At 39.3% G+C, this 8,805-nt stretch overlaps 1 pseudogene; it reads left to right on the top strand.

Moving 5' to 3' along the window:
- Positions 1-8,805, top strand: part of LOC107664536 (centrosomal protein of 112 kDa-like) — a 155,870-nt pseudogene that overhangs the window by 17,821 nt on the left and 129,244 nt on the right.

The raw sequence follows: 8,805 nt of genomic DNA, 5'->3' as shown, positions 1-8,805 counted from the left end.
GGGGGGTGAACAAAGGCCTCCTGTAGCGAATCGATGTGTTTTTGTAAGAAAAATAACCATATTTAAAACATAATAATCAATTTAATCTAGCTTGCGCTCACTGTTGATGACGTATGAGGTCGGCTTTGCACATGCGCCGCTCAGGAGTGACGCACGCGGAAGCGCAGGGAAGAGATCAAAACAAAACAAAGGTCACGAATTTAAACGAATTAAAATAAGGAAACTTTGCTTCCTTTGCCCCTGTTAACAAACGTTGGTTTTCACGAGACTCATCGGCGCATGCGCAACGCTGACCTCATAAGTCATGCTCCCGGAGCTGCTTCTGTGTACAACTGTTGGCGCAAGCTAGATTAAAGTGATTATTACGTTTTGAATATGGATATTTTTCTTACAAAAACGCATCGATTCGCTACAGAAGGCCTTTGTTCACCCCCCAGAGCCATGTGAGACACTTTTTTTTATGGATGGGCGCTTTTTATTTTATTTATTTTGGACTGATGCATGCAACACCCGCTGAGTGGCATTAAACAGCTTGAAAGATCAAAGACAATTTTTTACATAACTCTGACTGGATTTGTCTGAAAGAAGAAAGTCATATACACCTAGGATGCATTGAAGGTGAGTAATAACCTTTAATGTTATGATGCAGAAAATCTTACAGCAATACATCTGTCTCATTAATGGCAGATATTTGAAGGTAACTATATCGTCCCCTTGAGTATGTTCAAGTAATAAAATAAGCAAATTACAACACAAGTGAAATATACGTTTCTTCCAGCCTTGTATTCAAGTAGGAAATACTAATGAAGTCATCAAATCTAAAATAAATATAACATTTCAGTGTGCAAGTGATAATATGCTTAATTCAGTTCTCCTGCACAGTTTATTATGCTTTTACTAACTTATCAAACAAGTGTAAGAACAAGCACAAAGTGGTGCTTATAGAGCCAGGTAAAGCGTGGATCAGAAGGCACACGAGGTTACTACTACATAGGGAAACTTTGGCCGAAGCTTTAGACCATTTGCGAAGATGTATTATGATAATTTCATCAGTTTCAGTTCTACTAGATGTTGTGCTCCATGTAAATGTAAATGTTATTGTCAGCTAGACACCAGCAGCTGATGTGCTGTATATTACACACTATACGCACTAACTTAACAGAAAAGTAACTTTTGAGAATCACAGAAGTGAAAGAAACCAATGAATTATCTGTCTCCCTAGAGTTGTCAAAGGCCTCCTGGGCTGTTTTCATGTTTTTGATGTGTAAATAAATACATTGTTTATGTAGAACACATGAGATGTCTTCATGGATTGGGCTTGAATATGAAATGACACTGAGGTATATACTAGGGCTGGGTGATATGTTATAAATAGTTTTACAATTCAGTTAATATTTAATCCAATTACATTATGTAAAACCGCTGTCTCTGCATTCCATCAAACTACAATATACCAGCAATTCTGTCTGTGTAATTTTGATATGTCAATACATTTGGCTTGCAATGTGTTCATTTTGGTTTATTCATCATGGGTCACAATCTGTTCCATTGTGCCAAATATAAAAAGTATCCCTGTATACCATGACCAGCCTTTGGATGGAAACAGGCTGATGTCATTAAGCAACGTGTTTTAAATAAAGAGTAGTGCAGTACAGCATGTGCGATTTTATGCATGATGCAGTAAAAAGATAGGCCAGGCAACAGGTCTATTCTTTCTTTTAACCCTCTGGGGTCCGAGGGTGTTTTGGGGCAATGGAGAAGTTTTGACATGCCCTGACATTTGTCCTTTTTTTCAGTTGCTTATAAACATTTTAATGGCTAAAGTGTAACAACATTGTAATCAGCACATACTGGGCTACAATAATATGCGAGCAGCATGTATGTACGTGATTGTGTTTTTGAGAAAACAACATTATGCGTGCTTTAGTGAAAAACTAAAATTTTAAAGTCACTGAAATAAGGCTATAAAACGCATTCAGAAAATTTTTTCACAAGACAGAAATGCTTACACTGAAGACTCGCACGGCATTCCAAGAGGAAGCTCAAACGCAATGAAATGTTTCCATTAAATTGTAATTAGCGCGTTGATCAAGCGTTCCTCCCATCAGTGACCACTCCAGCTGAGTTGGTTTTTCCCTGTCAGTCTGAGTCTGTTCTAACAGGCAGCAGAAATGGCCTGTGGCTCTGTGAATGTTCTTGTGGCCTAGAGACGTCTGGATCTCTCTCTTGCACTCTTGTACTCTGGTCATATAGTGGCCTGCAGCGGATCTGATAAGCCAGTAGATCGTGTCCCACACTGGTGGCAGCAGTTGAAAGCCCTGATCCACAGTCAGCCAGAGGGCTGGGAGGCTCACACACAAATCCTGCTCAAGCCACATCAAAACATGTTTCCCAAAATACATGAGAAGAAAGACGTCGCTTTAGGAATGACCAGCGGCCATCGTGACGAAAGTTTCAGCTGTACTTTATGTTTGTGTAAGCGGAAGTGTGTGCTACCTACTCCTCTCTTGTGTGTGCGGGTTTGACAACCTGAAGAGCCTGGGACACATGTTCTAACAGGCCACTAAAGAAAAACGTTGAACTTTTGATCCCAGAAAAATTGAGGCATATTAAAAGCCTGAGGTTGCTTTACGTGAGGGAAGTTAATTAGCGGTGCTTGCTACTGGCTCACAAATCACTCTTAAACTCATGAGTAATTGTTTTATATCGGTCCTCAAGGTGCTGAAATAAATGCTAATGCATGTAATAATAAATTAAGTATAATCAGATTTGGAACCGCACAGTAAACTCCATACGATTCCCATGTGTTGAAATGCTTATGAGGACTGTTCAACTGTCATTATGTGTGTAGTTACTTTTTTATCTTCCTCTATCTGCCGTTTCCTGTCCAGTATTATTCATCTGTGTCCTTCTGAACAGATGGGCTCCTTTCATCAGTGTCTAACAGCACAATACATGTCGTTTTGTGTTTGCTCTGAACATCGGCAGATTCTTAACTGACTCTTTCAATGACTGATCTCAAAAACAAAAAGACTGGGGGTGTTGTTTTTCTGTAGGTGTAAATGAAACTGTACACTGTAGTTCAGACATTCCTATGCTTTGCCTTTTTATAAATGGGTCATGTCATGAAAAACATTCCTTTTGAAATAAGTTTGAAATTTTTTATATGATTTTGATGTGCTGTGTTGACATACTTTAACATTTATGACTTTATTGTCAACCCAGACCAAGACTGAGACAAAACCACCAAAAGGGCTCGTTTAGAAATTATTATAGTATGATATCACTGCATTGAGGTCACACATTTACATATCAAGATATTTTCAGTATTGAGCTTGACCTGTCCTGATGAATGTCATTGTGAATTTACACCATTATTGCAGAGGCTAGCCAATCATTTACATATAGATGTTTTAATTTGTACAGTAGCAAAGTCAGCCTGTTCTGTTTGGTCAGAGAGAAAACCGAAGTTTGTATTAATTGTATTAAATTATGTTTTTGGTGCAAGAAACCTTAATTAGCATTATACATAGAATTTAGAGAACAAAATAAAAGGCATTTATTATTGTCCGTATGCCATAGTGTCATTTCATCTGTTCTTCATTTGTAGATTGAGTTGAGAACTAAAGTCTTGGAGGCCAAACATCAAGAGGATACAGTGAGGATGCAGCAGAAACATGATGCCGAGATTCAGAAGGTGAATGACAGTTTGTGACAACTCTAGGGCTGCAATTAACAACCGTTTTGTTAATCGATTAACCTGTAAAATATTTCTTAAGTTTAAGGGATACTTCACCCAAAAATTAAAATTCTCTCATCATTTACTCACCCTCATGCAATCCCAGATGTATATGACTTGCTCTCTTCAGATGAAGACAAACGAAGGGTTTTAGAAAAATAATCCATGTCCATGTAATACAAATGTAAACTCGTGCGAGAAGCACAGTGGATTTGTTATCATCATCATTGTTTCACAACGCATTTACATCAGGCTTCATAACGTGCTGATGTTTACATCAAGTGTGAACTCATGTACCTGCATTTGACAGTTGGCCCAAAGGTTAAAATGTAAGTATTTTTCTTACATACTTATTTTTGTATATGCCGTCAATCTGAGATTCCACATCTTCTCCTTCAAACTATGTACAAGCTAAACTTTATATACGTATATATATATGTGTGTAAAAAGAAAGACATTTTAAATAACAAAATTATTAAATATATTAAACACAAGGAAATTTGACCCATAAACCAAGTTCAGAATTCCAAGTTCAACCCAGTTTGCTTAATGCATAACGTTTCTTCATAAACAATAGATACATTTGCTGCTAATAGAGGAGAAAATTGTTTCAAAGTTTATGATGACAAGTACATTGATGAGACACAGGTTGACTGCTCACATCTTGCAGGTTAGGTAGATTCTGCAAACATCACATATGTCTCACTCATTAAAATTATATTGTTTGAGTGGTACTGGTTTTATTATCATTCAGGCCAGAGCAGGACTAACAATCAAACAGGTAATATACTCCTCCTGAAACATAACAGTCAGCATGTGCTGTGTCAGTATCTCCTCTGTGGCGTCCACATTTATTGTCTGTTTCATTCAGTCCCAGTGACATCACACCTTAAATTCTGCTTTAATAAAGTCTATTAAATGACCGAGGTCTACAGATGTTACAGGGTGGATCCCCACCCCTTTATAAGCAGAAACATGATTCTTGGCAGACCGTTGTCTTTCATGGCATCCTTAAAAGTCCAACGTCCTCTGGACCTTGTCCTCGACACTCTATTATGACTCCGATGTGTGTCTGAAAAGAGCCGATGGGAAAATTGTGTGTGTCCCTAAATGTTCCATGAACTTCCCTTTATCCTCCCTAACGCCCCCTCTTTCCCTCACTCTCAGCTGCAAGCTTTCATCTTTTACAGGCGACCGGCTTGCAGGATGATAAGCTTAGCAACAGAGTGCACTTCTGACAGACAAAAAGCAAGATAAATAATCCATTGATGGGCTCGCTGATTTTTCAGAGAGAGAAAATAATAACTTTTGGGAGGTTTTTTTGGTTTGAATGAAGTTGCATCTGTGTTTGAAAGACCAGCGCTGAAATGGTCCTCTCGCCAGCTATGTTCAACCTCTCTTCACTAAACACTGCTGAATTAGGCCTCATGAGGGACCATCACCCCCAACCTCAGAGAGTACATCTGTAAAGAGGAGCTCTTACTGCTGCTGAAGCCCTTTGAAGACTATTCTTGTTTAGTTTCTCCAATGGGTTTTGAACCTCAATAGCTTCCTGTGGATCTTTCATTAATCCACCGTTCTGCGCAATCAGCGTTACATGAAATCTTAATTGGTTCATATGATTTTTTATTTTTTTTTGTCCGTGATTGTGTCTGCCTTGCTCTTAATGAGCGCTGTTGTTTGGTTCTGAAAGACTCAGATGTACTTGTTCAGAGAATGTCAATATTTGTTCAGGTGCATCTTTCTTTGAAGGCCCTATAAACACCACACACACGCGGTGCAGTGCTGTCCGTTGGTGGGCTCGCTTGTGTCCAGGGGCGAGCGGGCCGGTGCGTGTGCCCTGTCATGTCCTCCGAGCCGTTGATCTCCGTAGGGTCCTTTGAGATTTACAGACCCCTGGTCACAACGCCGCTGTCCACCCTCACTGAGACAATGGCCGACAGCCTTTGAACTCCCACTCAGACACAGACGGCTTGTAGAAGGTCAGGCCATCAAAGGAGTTGCAGTGGTTTGAATAAACGGTTCTCTGCTGTGCAGCGGCCGCATCAGATAAAACACAATTCTGAACTGCCCGCCCCACCTTGAGCCCAGGCATCTTATCGCCCACAGCTCAAGGCACAAGACTGGACCGCCACTTGGGAACAAGCCCAGCAGATCTGCTGTTTATTTGGATCTTGCTAAATACAGGTTGCACTTGGCTCGCTCCCGCACCACCACGAAGGATTTCTAAATTCCTTGGGTTCATCAAAAGCCTGTGCTGTGTCACACAATGGGCGGATTGTTAAGGACTCGCAGAACCGGTCCATTGGAGTCTGGGAGCCCACTGCAGAGGTCTTTGGGAGATGAAGGACAAGGTCATGAGTGAGTTTCTCAGAGCTGTGGCTCAAGTCCTCTCAGATACCGGCAACACTCATTCATGCTTCCGAGAGTCTGGAATGTTAACACTCAACATGCTCCTGAGACACATCAGAAAGAATACGTAACACTGTTTTCAGTGAAGAGATTGCTCCATTTCCTTTTATCCATATTCTTTTTTTTCTTTTTTTTACTCCCATTTATAATGCAAAATCTCTCACAAAACATAATTCCAACAGAAAACTTAAATGAGTGACTTCTGTGTATCTATTTTGCATATTTATTTGGTCTCATTTGCTATCAAACATGTTTGTGAGAAGTGGTGGAGATTTTGATTCATTCAAGTGATTCTTTTGAACCAAAAGATTCATTCAGATTCTGGCATTAGTTCCTCCAGTGATCAATTCTGTAGATTACATTATTACACGAGTAGATGGTGACAGATTTGTCTGTTTTTGTGTATTATGAGTGAGTCATTGAATCATGATCATTCAGTAGATTGGTTCTGAATCATTCACAACAGAAACAGTCTCATACTTTATAAAAATGTTACAAAGAGACTCTTTGAAGAGTGATCAAGCATCAGAAGTGGTTCCCAAACCTGTACACTGTACATTTTGAATGTCTCATTTGTTTGATACACCCTGTTAAGGGTCCAGTATACTCTTTTTCGTTCTATATTTGTCGTTCTTCGCTTGGTATAAAAATACATTCGAAATACATGAGCAGTGGTGTACACATGGTGTGCACTGTTGTGGGATGGTAGGGACCACTTGCCTAATTAAATGTATTATTACTTCCAATAACATCCTTATTTAATTGCATATAGTCATAAGTCATTTTTACACATTCATAAATGTGCATTTCTTCTCCTGAATGAACCAGTGCCCCTTTTTCTTTGTTATTGTCAGTCATCAGATCCCTCTTCACAAATAAAATACCTTGTTCATTCAGTACATTCACAAACAACATGTTCCAGTTTGTTTAGTTTGATCGTGAACAAATGCCAGTTCATTCAGCACTGCTCTTAGTCGTTCAGACTCACGCATACTTTCAGCAGGTCCAACAATTGATATGCTATTTACATGCTAATGTATGCTAATGATATGCTGTTTGCTCATGCTATAGTCAGTCTTTTAAAGCAGGGAGAAGCAGTGAAGTGCTTCACAAGGGAGAGACTTTAGTGTGTGAAAAATATGTCAGTGGACAGGAGTGAATGATTTGGTTTGTTCATGACCAAAACACTACTACAACTTGAAATCCACTATAGCAGGGGTTCCCAAACTTTTCCATTCCACGACCCACCTAGACAAGTATAATCTATTTCACGACCCACCAAAATATTTGAGATAAAAAAAAAACAACTGACATTACTTTAAGCCTAATCTCAATTAAAAGTTTAATATGATTCTGTTATGAATATAAATTCTGATTCTGGCAAAATATCAGTGCTGGTACTACTAGATCTCAGTGCTGCGTTTGACACTGTCGATCATAATTGACATAAAAAAAAAAGCAAAAAACTGACATTACTTTAAGCCTAATCTTAATTAAAAGTTTAATATGACCGAAATTAAGCATTTCAGAAAAATAACCATTTTATTTTAGAGTACAACTGTAAAATTTCACTACTAATATTTAAGTTTTAATTTCTTTGTTTACAGATGTTAAAATATGAAACGTCCATAAAAACGTGAAACAGGCTCACTCCAGTGAGCTGTAATCCGCTGCGAGTGTTGTTAAACTCATCGCGGGGTTCAGCGGAGAAAATGCATTCATGGTCTTTCAGTGTGTAGGGGAGAGCGGAGCACAACCCAACTCTTTTTTTAGCAAAGCATAAGAAGCAAAGCAGAACTATCTAAAACAGTTAAATAATGAGAAAGAACCAAATTGCCTATCACAGCTATGCTGATGATACCCAGATTTACCTAGCCTTATCGCCAAATTACTACAGCCCCATTGACTCCCTCTGCCAATACATTGATGAAATTAACGCTCGAAGATGGCGCCGACGCTGATGGGTGACTCCGTGGCGTGCTCCGCAGTTGTTTTTATGTTTTTGTTAGTTTGTCCTGTCTTTAGTTATATCCCTGCAATCAGTTTCACCAGAGACGAATTGCTGGACATTCGGAAGTACACACCACCTGATATTTCACCGGTTTTCGATTATTCTGATGTTTTGCTGGACAATGTAGTCGGGGGAGCTGCAGCGCTGATCAAGCGCTTCAGGACGCGCAGACGGGGGAAGCGAGCCGGTGCGCTCGTGAAGCTCAGACAGCGCGGATTCAGGACGCCGTTGCCAAGCATCCATCTGGCAAAACTCCGCTCTCTACCCAACAAAACGGACGAACTCCTTCTGTAATAAACACTAAAAACCGAGATGACAAATTTACTTCAGTCAGAAATGTACTTTTGCAATGGTTAAATAAATGTTCAGCAATATATAAAAAAGATTTCTGAACTTTGGCACATTTTGTTGTCTATATAGAGATGATATGTCAAGGAAATATTGTGAAATTTTGTAAATTTTGTTATGTGGAAATGTTTAAATCTTGTAGTGTTACAAGTAACCCTGCGTGTGTGCCCTGCTCACCCCGTACATGTGAAATGCTTTTTACAGACCGTTTACCGAACGAAAACAGTGCCGAGTTCAAACAGACGATAGAAATGAATGAACACAGCCTACCTGAAACCGTTTTCATAACATTTTA

This window comes from Sinocyclocheilus anshuiensis, unplaced genomic scaffold (assembly GCF_001515605.1).
Source record: "Sinocyclocheilus anshuiensis isolate Anshui unplaced genomic scaffold, SAMN03320099.WGS_v1.1 scaffold435, whole genome shotgun sequence".
NCBI lineage: Eukaryota > Metazoa > Chordata > Actinopteri > Cypriniformes > Cyprinidae > Sinocyclocheilus > Sinocyclocheilus anshuiensis.
This window is presented reverse-complemented; position numbering and strand designations above follow the sequence as displayed.